The following is an 11,987-nucleotide window of genomic DNA, read 5'->3' as shown; positions in this document are numbered from 1 at the left end:
CAATGTCCATGGACATGAGTTGTCTATGGAAATGAAGTTAAAAATTGCCTTACAGTCGTCCTAATTAACAGATGTTTCAATGGATGTGGCTGAGAAGTTTGTGCACTGGCATCTCTGCTACACGAATAAAGTGCGCCGCGTACCGTAGTTCAAATCCAAACCATGCGGGTAAATTTGACATATGGGTTTTGGTTATTTTTCAGGGGGGGGGGGGGAGGTCATCAATTTTTTCGTCTGACAAAGGGGGGGTTCATCTTTTTTTCACAAAAAATGCAGGGGGGGTCTATATTTTTTGAACACCGGCGACAAGATTTTGCCGGCCCCCCCCCCCAGGCCGTAAAAACTGAACGCTCCCTAAGGAACGAAATCACATAAAATGTATGAATTTGGATAAATGCAAGCAATAGAAGTTCGACGAAATGACTTAATCTGCAATGATCGGTTTTCGGCACTTGTTAATTAGTTTGCAGGCGAAAACTTTTGTTCTCCAGTGAGAAAAAAAAGTAAATAATTGGGACATGAATTGCTCCGTAGCAACTACATAACCCGACACCCATACTTTTACCATGTCCGCTGTACAAGGCTACACATAGCTTGATGCACATGCCCGGTATACATACAAACAAAACAATAAATGTCGCCCTCTGCTGTTTTAAGAGTAAAGTCCTAGAAGAGCAAAGCAAAGCTGTATTGCACTTTTGTCTGCAGCAGCCCTATGAAATCGCGCCATTGCCAATAAACGATAAAAGCATATATATTTCTGAGCAGTATTTGTAAATCACAAGCTACTGAATACAAGTCGAGTCAGACCACAAGAGATATGTCTTTAATGCACTTGTTGTATTAATAATTTGAAGGCTGGCTCGGAGAATCTCTGACGGGTTTTCTACTCTGGCACGCTAGGCCAAACGACTGACGAGAGAAATCATATCCTGATGTTGCCGTTGATTATTTGCACATAGGTGGAGTGCTCCAACGGAGCGTAACTTTGAGTCTTGTTGTCCATCCAGAACAGTGGATCGGGTACTAGACTGGGATCGAATCCTTCGTTCATTAGATCTACCTTCTTCTGTTTAAAGGTGCCCGTATGGGGGAGGTTGGCTTTCAGGCGCAGGAAGCGCGGGGATGCGTAGCTCGGTAGGCGTGACGTCACGTGTTTGTAGAGACCACCGAGGTCAAGTGCGTGGTCGTCCAGGAGAGATATTGCCGCCATCCCTGCCTTTCCGTAGTGACCTGTAAAAATTGAAGTAATTTATAATGAGCATGCTTTTTGCTGAAAAACTAGGGGCTTTAAATGACTTTTCTCAAAGCTTTCTATCGCTTACGTCACGGTCATCGTCATATTCCTTTTAGCAAGCTTAAAGTTGAAGATCGCAAGTCCCAAGTGTTGTAGGTGTGCCCCGGATGTTAGAGAACAAATCAGATAGTGTATAAAAGCTACTGTAATATGACCGTGTGACCAAATATTGCTGTCGTGTATGGGTACATGTAAATATTGGCTGAACAGGTAATTTTCAATAGGGCAGTTACAGAACGCTTACCAGGCACGGTGACTCCGTAAACACACGTTTCTTTGACTCCGTCGAACTCAGTTACCATCTGGGAGACCTCAGTGGTGGCTACATTTTCACCTTTCCACCTGAAAGATTTGGAGAGATATAGTTTTTACACATGTTTGTTTTTTGGCTTCAAACTATTTATACCTTTATTTACCATAAAGAGTGTCAATGCTTGTTCCTCAGTACATATTTTACTACAGCTGGGAAAGGAAGTCTTGCTAGATTTTGGGGTAATTTTTATCGATGAATGTGTGGTAGATCACATGTAACGTGTGGTCATAGTCGAGTACCTTGTGTCGCTCAAGGGAAATGCGAGGAGATTGGCTGTTTGTGCAATCAAAATTATTATAATTATTCTGACAGAACACGAAAAGACGCAAGTATTCCTGACGGTGCGCATTTGATCCGCATTTTTGAGAGTTCTAAACAATTTAACAGAAATTTTATGGTGTAAATATTAGCATAATTCGACCCTGAGATTGAAAAACACGCATCTTTGATGATCTTACCTGAAAGTGTCTCCAAGACGATCCTTGAAGTAGAAGAAGTTTTCTTCGTCTTGGACGAGAAGATCTCCCGTGTTATAGTAAAGATCGCCCTCACGGAATACGTTGTTCAAAATCTTCTTCTGCGTGAGCTCCTTGTTGCCAACGTAACCTTCTAGGGGAAACATTTTGGTCACCGGGCAGACCAAGAGTCCAACTTCGCCTGAGGAGTTACACAAAAATATGAACCGAAGGTTAGTACTATCGTGCTAATGCCCTTGATGATGGCGCTATACATATACATGCCAAGGGCATTCTGGGTTGTTGAAAATCGGGGGTACGTATTGGTCACATAGTTTGAGTTTTTTGTCCAGTGAATAACATATTATTTTTCAGTGATAACAATGTTCTTTTTAAGATGAAACAGTTACAAAGATTTTCCGTTTTACGTAATATGACAACATTTAAACTGAACTGTTTTACTAGAAAGATTGAAGCTGATGTGCAGCGTGTTCGGAAGGTTATATGTGATTGGTCGATTGTCACTATTCACAGCAACTTAGGGAGTCTATTTGTATCACTCCATTATAACGGTAAGATTCCGCAAACTTATTGGATAAAAGCTTCAGAGTCACAACTTACCTGTTTTCACTTTTACACAGCGGCCGTTATCGTCTCTCAAAGGCTGGGCCGATTCATAATCATATTTTATGAGCTCAATCGGGCACAGTGTCTGTAAAAAGAGAATACCAAAGAAAATAAGCAATCTTTCATTCGCCGAGATAGGTTAAAGTATCATACGTGCTTGTGGCTACGTAGCCCTAACGTCATACGTATATGATAAATTTCCACATGACAGTGCCTACTTAAAACACTACAAACAAATCTTTTCTCACCGATTTCAAAGGTCATTTAAAAAAACTCACCCTCAGTAGTGGTGACCAGCATCCGACCGAGCCAACTTTGTTGTCGACGTTCATCATTCCGAAGTTACCTTCGGTGGCGCCATAGGTTTCGACAATCTTGGGGATGTTGTAGCGCTCTCGCACCTCGTTCCAAATGTCCGCTCCAAGGCCGTTACCGACAGCCAGCCGAACGCTGTTCTCGCAGTCCTTCTCCTCCTAAACGAGAATAAAAATGGCGAACCGTGAATTTATTTGAAGACTGTTTCATACTTTTCGGCAAGCTGACAGTACTCTTGGCAAATTTATTTTGTGTGTCGATTATAAACGTCCGGAAAACCCATCAAGAACCCATCTGAGCTAAGAGGTTTGGTGTATTTGCTTGAGTAAAGCATCAGCGCGTGTACAGATATGCATAAACATAATTTTCCGACGTGTAACTGATATCTCTGGAACGAATAGAAGCAGTGTGTATGGGCGTTGTGATCAGATAATGTCTACAATCGCTAAAAACTTACCTTTGGTCTGGCCAGCAGGTAGCGAAACAGTTCGCCAATATACAAAATCACTGTCACTTTGTGTTTACGGCAATCTTCCCAGAAATGAGTAGCCGAAAATTTGTTCCTTAATACAATAGTAGCGCCTGTGTCATGTAAAAACGAAACAAAAATATTTTATGCCTTGTTTTTTGTAATCATTTTTCAAGCGCAGCAGAAACTATATGACAAATTAAAACTTACAAAAGAAATTGTTTTTGTGATAAATGCTCTAGCTATTCTGTGCCGTGTTTCCATCTCTTCTTGCCTCATTGAAAGAACAGACTTGGTTAGCAGCAAACATGTGTTAGGAAGCCTGTGCAGATTGTCAAGAGTTTTATAAAGATGGATTTACTTCGTCTTCTTGTGAAAACGAACACCGGCATAGAGCACAGGATAATTTTTATTAGGCCTGTTAAACTGTGAGATGGTAAACACGATCCAAATCTTATGAATTTCCGATACCTCGGCAGAGAGGAACTGTACAAAATATACCGCTGTTGCAATTTCATTTCAGAAGACGCACACATATGAGGACATCAAACTAACCTGCGGAGATGGCGTTGGCCAAGCCGATAAACAGTGCCGATATATGGTAGAGGGGCATGGTTAGGTACAAGACATCGTCGGCTCCGACTTCGAAGAAGGACAGCAGATGGCCGCCCGCAAGAAGTTTGTAGTGTGAGAGTCTTGTTGCCTTCGGTAGACCTGCGAAGAAGACGGGAATTTCGATTTATCACAACATGACACTGTTGTAGGCTTTGAAAACAGATGCGGTACACCGAGCGATAAAAAAGCCTGAAAAAGTAACCGAGAACCATGTAAGCCAACATCTCCAGAACTTGCATGATAAATTCTTTGGTTCTGTGGTCACAAAGTTGCATGATTCGGCCACCGTGGTTCGGCATTTCTGATTGATTTTGTTGGTTTTGTTGGTTTCATTGTCCGCTGGCTAAATCAGTATATTGTTGCTAGTATAATGGCGCTCTTTGAAATTCAGCAAAACATCTTACCGGTAGTTCCAGATGTATAGATGTAAGCGGCTGAGGACTGAAACGTAACCTTGTTGCGATACTGTGCCGATGGTCGCTGATCGCTGGCGTCTCTCGTCATGTCGTCCATTGAGACAGCGCCCTCAGGCAGTTCGTTGCAATTAGTCCCCTGGATCCAGGTGCTAATACCATCCTTCTTCAGTTCAGGGAGGATCTCAATGACAGCGTCAAGCAGTGGCTGTCCTGGAAGAGAACATTAGAAAACAAAGAGGCATAAGATAATGATAAGAGAATTCGCGAGAACAAAGCGTTAATACATATCACACAAGGCGCCACGCCTTGTTGGTAAATGCCTCTTGTAAACCATTGTTTTCACTTTTTGTTGTGTATTTGCAACTGAACGAACTCCCACGCACCGACGTGTATGCGTATACCGTGCCGGGAACGCGTGACGTTTGCGTTTGGGGAGTTCACTGACCGAAGATACTTAAATATGAAATATATAGAGTCATTCATTATCGTTTCCAAGGAGACAAGATTCTTTGTCCCCTTCATCAGCATAACCTAACAAACAAACAAGGCTATCCCCGCGTTGCTAGAAATGCATCCCCTCACCAGCACGGAGTGGCGTATTTATAAGCCACGCCCCCATCGCGAGCGGGTTTTTAAAGATGATGCTAAAGTGTAGCAAAATAGGCGAAGGTATGCCTGCCGATGTATTGTCACATAGCGGGTAAAGAATGGCTACACGGTTCAACGATTCTCTTATTGTTAAGCCTGACGATCGACAATGTCTAAACAATTGTTCGTCTCACAATACAATGTATTGTTATGACCAGCCAAAGGAGAACAGCCTCTCAGGCAATCTCTGAACTGATTTTTTTTCACTCTCTCGGCCATTTCTCCTCTCACTGTCTTTCAGAAAGGCGGGTCCCTGGGCTTTTGAGATCGGTTGCAATTGCCAAAAATATGTGGATGGAATGCCACTGCCCTGGTTATGACGACAACAACCCCAGCGATGAACTCGACGATAGCCATTACGCACAAACTCGCAGCAACGCGGTAAAGACAACGAAAGACCTCGCTGGTAAAAGAGAACACAATGCAAAATATTATTCTTGAGATTTCTCAAAATGTGATATCCATTTACCCCTTCGTGCGCAAATTATTTGACAAAATGGTGCCCGATCGAGGTATTTTATTTCTTATCCACATCGTTGCTCGCTGATAAAAGAAAACACAAATTACGGTAATTATATGCAAAAAGCCCTCGCCCTGTAGCTTAAATCTCTGGTTGGTTGATAAATTAGAAATGCTTTCAGACAACGTACTCTATAATTGCGACGTGACATGATTGGTATATCAGCGACCCCTTTTCTCCGCTGGGTGGCCTCGAGTGATGACGTCATTGCAAATCACTGCCCGGTCCTAGATCTTTGCTGCTAAGGCGAAGGACTTTGTTTACACCTGGTGTTTTGTTGTGTTGGCTCATGTGCACGCTTTGCAGATACTGGTTTGACCCGTCGAAGAACCGGCAGGGGTGGAGAGGGCGTGATGTCCCTGGCATTGAAATTGTCGACTTTGCACGCGAAGACTAGAGGACTTCAAATTGGGATTGCATGACCTTGACATTGTTCACAAAATAAAAGTTGTGGGCTCCCTGACTCACTCAAATCTGCCGTGTAATAAGCACCACAAGTTTGCAATAAAACGTTCTCTTTGTTGCATTAATTTTCACAAATACAAATTTTTTCCTAAAAAAGATTTAATCGCAATGGAAGCAGCGCACGTTAAGAACTTTTCCGCTATCCAAAGTTTTCTTTTAATTCAAAAAGCATGCTGTCAAGCGATGAGTCAAATTTTGAGCATCCTATAGCGAAAATTTCGAACGTGCTTTATCAAACTTCAACGTCACATTTGCAACGACTGACATTATTTGCGGCGACGCTCACCATATAATCGTTTCCTTACATGGTGCGAGTATAACGAGGTTAAGGTAATGCCATCAACTTGCAAAGTTTAGTTGAACGGCAATAAATTCCAATTACTATTTCACCTGGAAAGATGGCCATGCTTCAGCACAAAAGTTTTCCCGGGGATCAAGGCGCGCGTACGATAGGCCTGTTTACTATGCCCTGCCAGGTACCGTTGCTACGCAACCTGAAAATATTTAACTTATATCGCCGCCCATAGATGCAGAAGACATCTGCGGCTCTTCTTTTCGTAAAATCCTTAAATTTTGCAGATGTAGTCGGTTCTTTATGCCCTTAATAGTTCAGAAAGCGAGAAAGGAAAGATGTCACCTAGATATCGCGTACGTTCGCATATTCAGTGTTTTACTGAACGATTTTAAACTGTCCACGGACTGATCTGTTTCGTTCGACGAAGGCTACGAAGAAATAGGTTGTTCCTAAAATTGAAAACAATGGAAGGTGGTTCCTAATACAAACAAATAAACATAATAGACCTTGTAGTTTTGAAGAAGAAATGATTGAAAATACATGAAACTTTAAGTGGGAGAGAATGCGGGTACAAGGGATTGATCTTCCTTTGCTTTAGTGTTCTCTCGAAGCAATCTGAACGAGACGAATATAATAAATCAAATCGATAATTTGCTGAAAGTGATGAGCATCATTAGTGATGTCTCTGTGACCAAGGAAACCGACATGCGTGTGAGCAATCACCGCGCAATCATTTAAAATACGCGGTTGCGTCACGAATAGTGGGTGCATGGCAACGGTCGCGTTGTCGTGGACGGGACCGATGGGAGAATATGAAAAAGTAGAATACACAATTGAGACGCAGAGATGTCACGTTTGCAGCGACGAGAAACATTAAATTTTCTAACTTACGCGTGTCTTTGCTTCTTCGCATATTATTCGAGAAGGTACGAAGGGTACGTGAATTGGCCAGTACAATGGAGAAACAAGTCTGTACGGTTACGCCACCTTGCTGTACGACGGTTGCTAGGGAAGTATCAGCCTACATTTAACCAGTATGACCAAAATGAATATTTATCCGCTTTCAGTTTTTTTGCCCATAAATATTGGGTATAAAAACATTTTTTTGGTCGGATGCAAAAGAAAAAGCAGCATGTGTGATAATCTTAGTTTTTATGTGACTGTTATTCCGTATTTCTCACACGGAGTGTGTGGATCCACTTGGTTCACCCGAGGTGACGTTGCGGCTGTGCGCGTGTTGCGACAGTGTGGGTGCAAACTTTGGCGATATACTCACCTTGGCCGACTATCAGCGTCTTCGCCTTGCAAACTTGAAAGCAGTGCAACAAACACTTGGAGCGCAGGTTGAAATTCAGCAACGAACAGGTGACGCCGGCTTTTGCAAGCCCTAGAAAAGTGGAGACGAAAGCCGGTTCATTGTTGATCAACAGTGCGACCACATCTCCCTGGCGCAGACCATGCTTATCGCTGCTTGCGCAACCTTGTTTGCTTCGCCGTCGATCGCTCCGTAGCTGTGAGCTTCACCTTGGTATATCAGGAAGGTCTTGTCCGGCGTGCGTTCTGCTTGGTACTCGAACACGTCGACGAGGGTCTGCTGGCATGGCTTTGCAGACGCGTACTTCCTGAGTTGTCGCATGACCGTAATCTTATTGCCGATGAATCTTAAGTCGAGCCATAGACGTGGATAGAGCATCGATGCAACAATAACCACAACAATTGGCAAACTTGCAAGAACTACAGCGACTTCGAGCCACATTCTGCACGGCTCCTGCGGACGAAGAACAAGTTTGCAAAAGGCGTATATCAAACTGTGCAAGATCAGCTCGATGCAAAGTTCTTTTTGAAATTAAAGTGCCCGTGAGTCAGCACAGCTATTTTCTTGTAAACTTTGTCAATAAAAGAAAACACTGCCTTAGCTTTATGCTAATGAGCTCCCTCTTTTGTGTTTCAAGCCTGTGTCCCGGCTGTGCACTCTTCCACACCCCTGGACTGTTTTTGGGCGTTCACGAGAAGCATATTGACCACCGTGAAACAACAGGGGCAGGTTTGTAAGCTATTCATACCAACATAGTGGGCAAATAGCCAACGCTCGGCTACCCATCCTGTTATCTCCTACAAGTTCGCCCCGTCAACTCATTTGCAAATGTTAATAGCGTATGCACGTGAATGCAAAGCGCACGGATTACTACCTGCCAAGCTTATCACAACTCGAAGAATTTTCAAAATTTTTTGTCCCTTCAAGCTGTGCCTGCCATAAGTAAATGGATGGGTCTTCACTCAACATTTCATTTTTCTTTAACAGGCTTTCAACGTTACAAACTTTACTGAACAGATACTTTAGACATACAAAATGGATTGTAACACCGTCACACGCATGTCATAGTAACATCAAAAAATGATAAAAATTAAGTTTGCTGAACCGTTGCTTAATACACGAAGAAAAGAGTATCCACTGGAATCAAAAGCTTTAGCCGCAGTTTCACCAGTTTCCAACAAAAATCCAAGGAGATTGTCATTTTGAAAATTTAAAAGATTTTCCTTGCAAAATGATTCCCTTACGCACGTAATGTGAGACGTTTTGCGTGACATTTTTGGAATGCCAACAAATGACTCTTTGCACACTGCACGCAAAACTGGACGATCTATTTTTCTTCGCGGAGGCAAGTTAATTGCAGTTTTCTGGATGACAATACGAATGGAGAATCCGGGTATATAATTAAGTTACGGCTTGCCCAAAACATTTAGAGTATATATCAACTAGAATAGAGCCTCAAAGTGAACAGAAATATTCCACATACCGACCAAAAAGAAAAAAATCGAGGGAGATCTGGGGCACTGCTTGGCTTCAAACAAAAGCTACAAAGAATAACTTTGAACTTTGATTTCATAAAGCGCTCTGTTTCCTCTTGTTTTGTTTAATTTTGAACATCAGAATTGAACTCGAATGCAGACACTGCTACGCCTGATATAATAATGGATCGCGTACGACTTGCATCAGATTCTATGTGCAGGTAGGGAACATTTAAATCGAAAGACTTAAGAATAAAAATCGCCGTGCAAATTTCGGTACTAGAGAAACAAATTACGCCAGATTTACCGATATTTGAAATTCGAAATGGCCGTTATCCCACTGTTAACTCTATAGAGAAAAAATAAAATTTTTAATTTTCAAAAAAAACTAAGGCGGTACAAGTTTTTCTTATTTAAAGGGCTTCAAAATGAACCCCAACAAGTGGTCCATCAAAGAAGAATTGTAAAAGTTCGAGAGTCAAAATATCTGTTCCCGGATCTGCTGCTTGTGTGAAGTCATGTTGAAGTCTGTGGAGTACAAACCGTATGTTCATTTTTACCATAGAGTTATCACGGGGTACAGCGGGCATTTAGAATTCAATTATGTGCATTTTCGTATTTTTTTTAGTCTAAATGAAATTTGCATAGTGACTGCAGAATTCTGCACTTGATTGTTAATGACAATAGTTTAAAGTTTCCTTATGGGGAGTTTAAGCGAAATGTCAAAACTTAGCATTTTTCATTGATTCCAAACATTCTGTTTCGATCTACCTAACTGTGAAAATAATAACATCTTACCAGTGTAGGCATGAACACTTCAAAATTGTCAAGAAGAATAGTCTTTTTCGCTAGAATTTGGAAAATGTCGGGGCAAGAAATTTTGTGAAATAATCGAAAATACAAATGCATTTTGTCATAATCTTCACTGAAAGTGATCACTCACCGAAGTGAATACTTCGTCCACCACAGGAATTGGAGTTGCCATCCCGATGACTATGTTTTACCACTCTTGAGCGCACAACGTTTCTGTACGTATTCGGCCGATGCGATGACCAGTATCTTCTTCTAATAATGGTCAGTGGACCGGGCAGTTTCTTATATACAGTCTGAAGGCGCAGTCGGACAATGCCCAGCGTCGTCCTTGGCACACTCTCTTCCCATGCGTGAAACGCCTCATGGCCACATGGTCATTTTTGTATTTTACGTTGCACCTTTTAAGAAAGGAGGAGATTTAAAATTAGACTCTCCGGATGTCTTTTACAATGGCAAAGGCCAATCCTTGACAGTGAACGATTGAAATCTTTTAGTCCGTTGAGCTTGGTCAAGTTCCAAAAATTAAATTTGGCGACAAATGAATATTCAGATTTCTGACATTTCTTTTCATATGGGTTAAATTTAAACATTCGGGGTACTACTTTCAATTTAAGGAGTGCCAAAATCGTTTATGGTTTCATGGTAACATGTCCGTCGTATATTATCTACTACCAATATTAAATGGGTACTACTTTTAATTTAAGGAGTGCCAAAATCGTTTATGGTTTCCCATATTAATGGGTACTACTTTTAATTTAAGGAGAGCCAAAATCGTTTATGGTTTCATGGTAACATGTCCGTCGTATATTATCTTCTACCAATATTAAATGGGTACTACTTTCAATTTAAGGAGTGCCAAAATCGTTTATGGTTTCATGGTAACATGTCCGTCGTATATTATCTACTACCAATATTAAATGGATGTCAAGCTGTCTATTGAAAAAAAATCTTTTGGTCGCCTATAGTGCTTTGAAGCGAATAGAGTAGCAGAGACAGAATGACTTTTTGCAGATAAGTGTTGTCTTCGAGACATGTTTGCCCAAAAATACCCTCTTGGATTAATAAGCTAGTATTGCAGTGCGTTCTGGGGGCGTCGTTGCTTACTTTCCCTATCTGGTCTAAACGTGATATTCATCGAACACTGTTATACACAAACGAAGGGTTGATCTGAATTTGTGATTTGTGCCAGAAATAGCATTTTAAATATATATATATATATATATATATATATATATATATATATATATATATATATATATATATATATATATATATATATATATATATATATAATCCATAAAGGATATCGAAAAAGTAAAGTCAGTCTCATCTTTCCCTTGTGGTCCTTAGTTGTGCTGTTTTCATGTCTTTGTTCTATCATCACGGTTGGCGACGAATGCGGGTTGAACAATTATGATTTTTTTTACGTACTGCTTCTTTATTAGACTTTGACTATATCGTACATGTGACATTGAACGGTATAGCACATGTGATATTACTGATGCAATAAGTTGGCATAAGCCAAAAAAATGTTTTTTAATTGCTTCAGTCCGACCTACTGGGTTAATCTTCTGGAATTGTAGGCTTCGGTTCAATAGTGATATACATATGAAGGGTATATTTGCTTACTCTGGCACGATGATCTGATGGCTTTTTCTTGACATTGTGTATAGAAATATTTACTTGAAAACTGTTTTGTATTTTATCAAATTTATGCTTAATACCCGCTAACCCTTTTTTCGTATTTTTTGAATTTTACAGTCCATCCCAGACCCATCCCAAAGGAAAACGAAGTAAATGAAGTTGAATTTTATTTGGCAGGTTTTCATGTGTTATGCAAAAAAATCTCGACGATCCTTGTGTAGAAAGTAGGTCTGGTTACCTGTAAAACGCACCTGTTGTTCTCAGCTCTACTTGTTTTGTTTATGCAGTAATTACAAACATAGCCA

The 11,987-nt window shown here is 41.0% G+C and overlaps 1 pseudogene; it reads right to left on the bottom strand.

Annotated features, from left to right (window-relative positions):
* Positions 1–326: 326 nt before the first annotated feature.
* LOC139145071 (long-chain fatty acid transport protein 2-like) lies at positions 327–10,390 on the bottom strand (annotated as a pseudogene).
* Positions 10,391–11,987: the final 1,597 nt, after the last annotated feature.

Source organism: Ptychodera flava, chromosome 12 (genome assembly GCF_041260155.1).
Source record: "Ptychodera flava strain L36383 chromosome 12, AS_Pfla_20210202, whole genome shotgun sequence".
In the NCBI taxonomy this organism is placed as follows: Eukaryota; Metazoa; Hemichordata; class Enteropneusta; family Ptychoderidae; genus Ptychodera; species Ptychodera flava.
The sequence above is the reverse complement of the archived record's forward strand: the minus strand, read 5'-3'. Positions and strand labels throughout refer to the sequence as shown.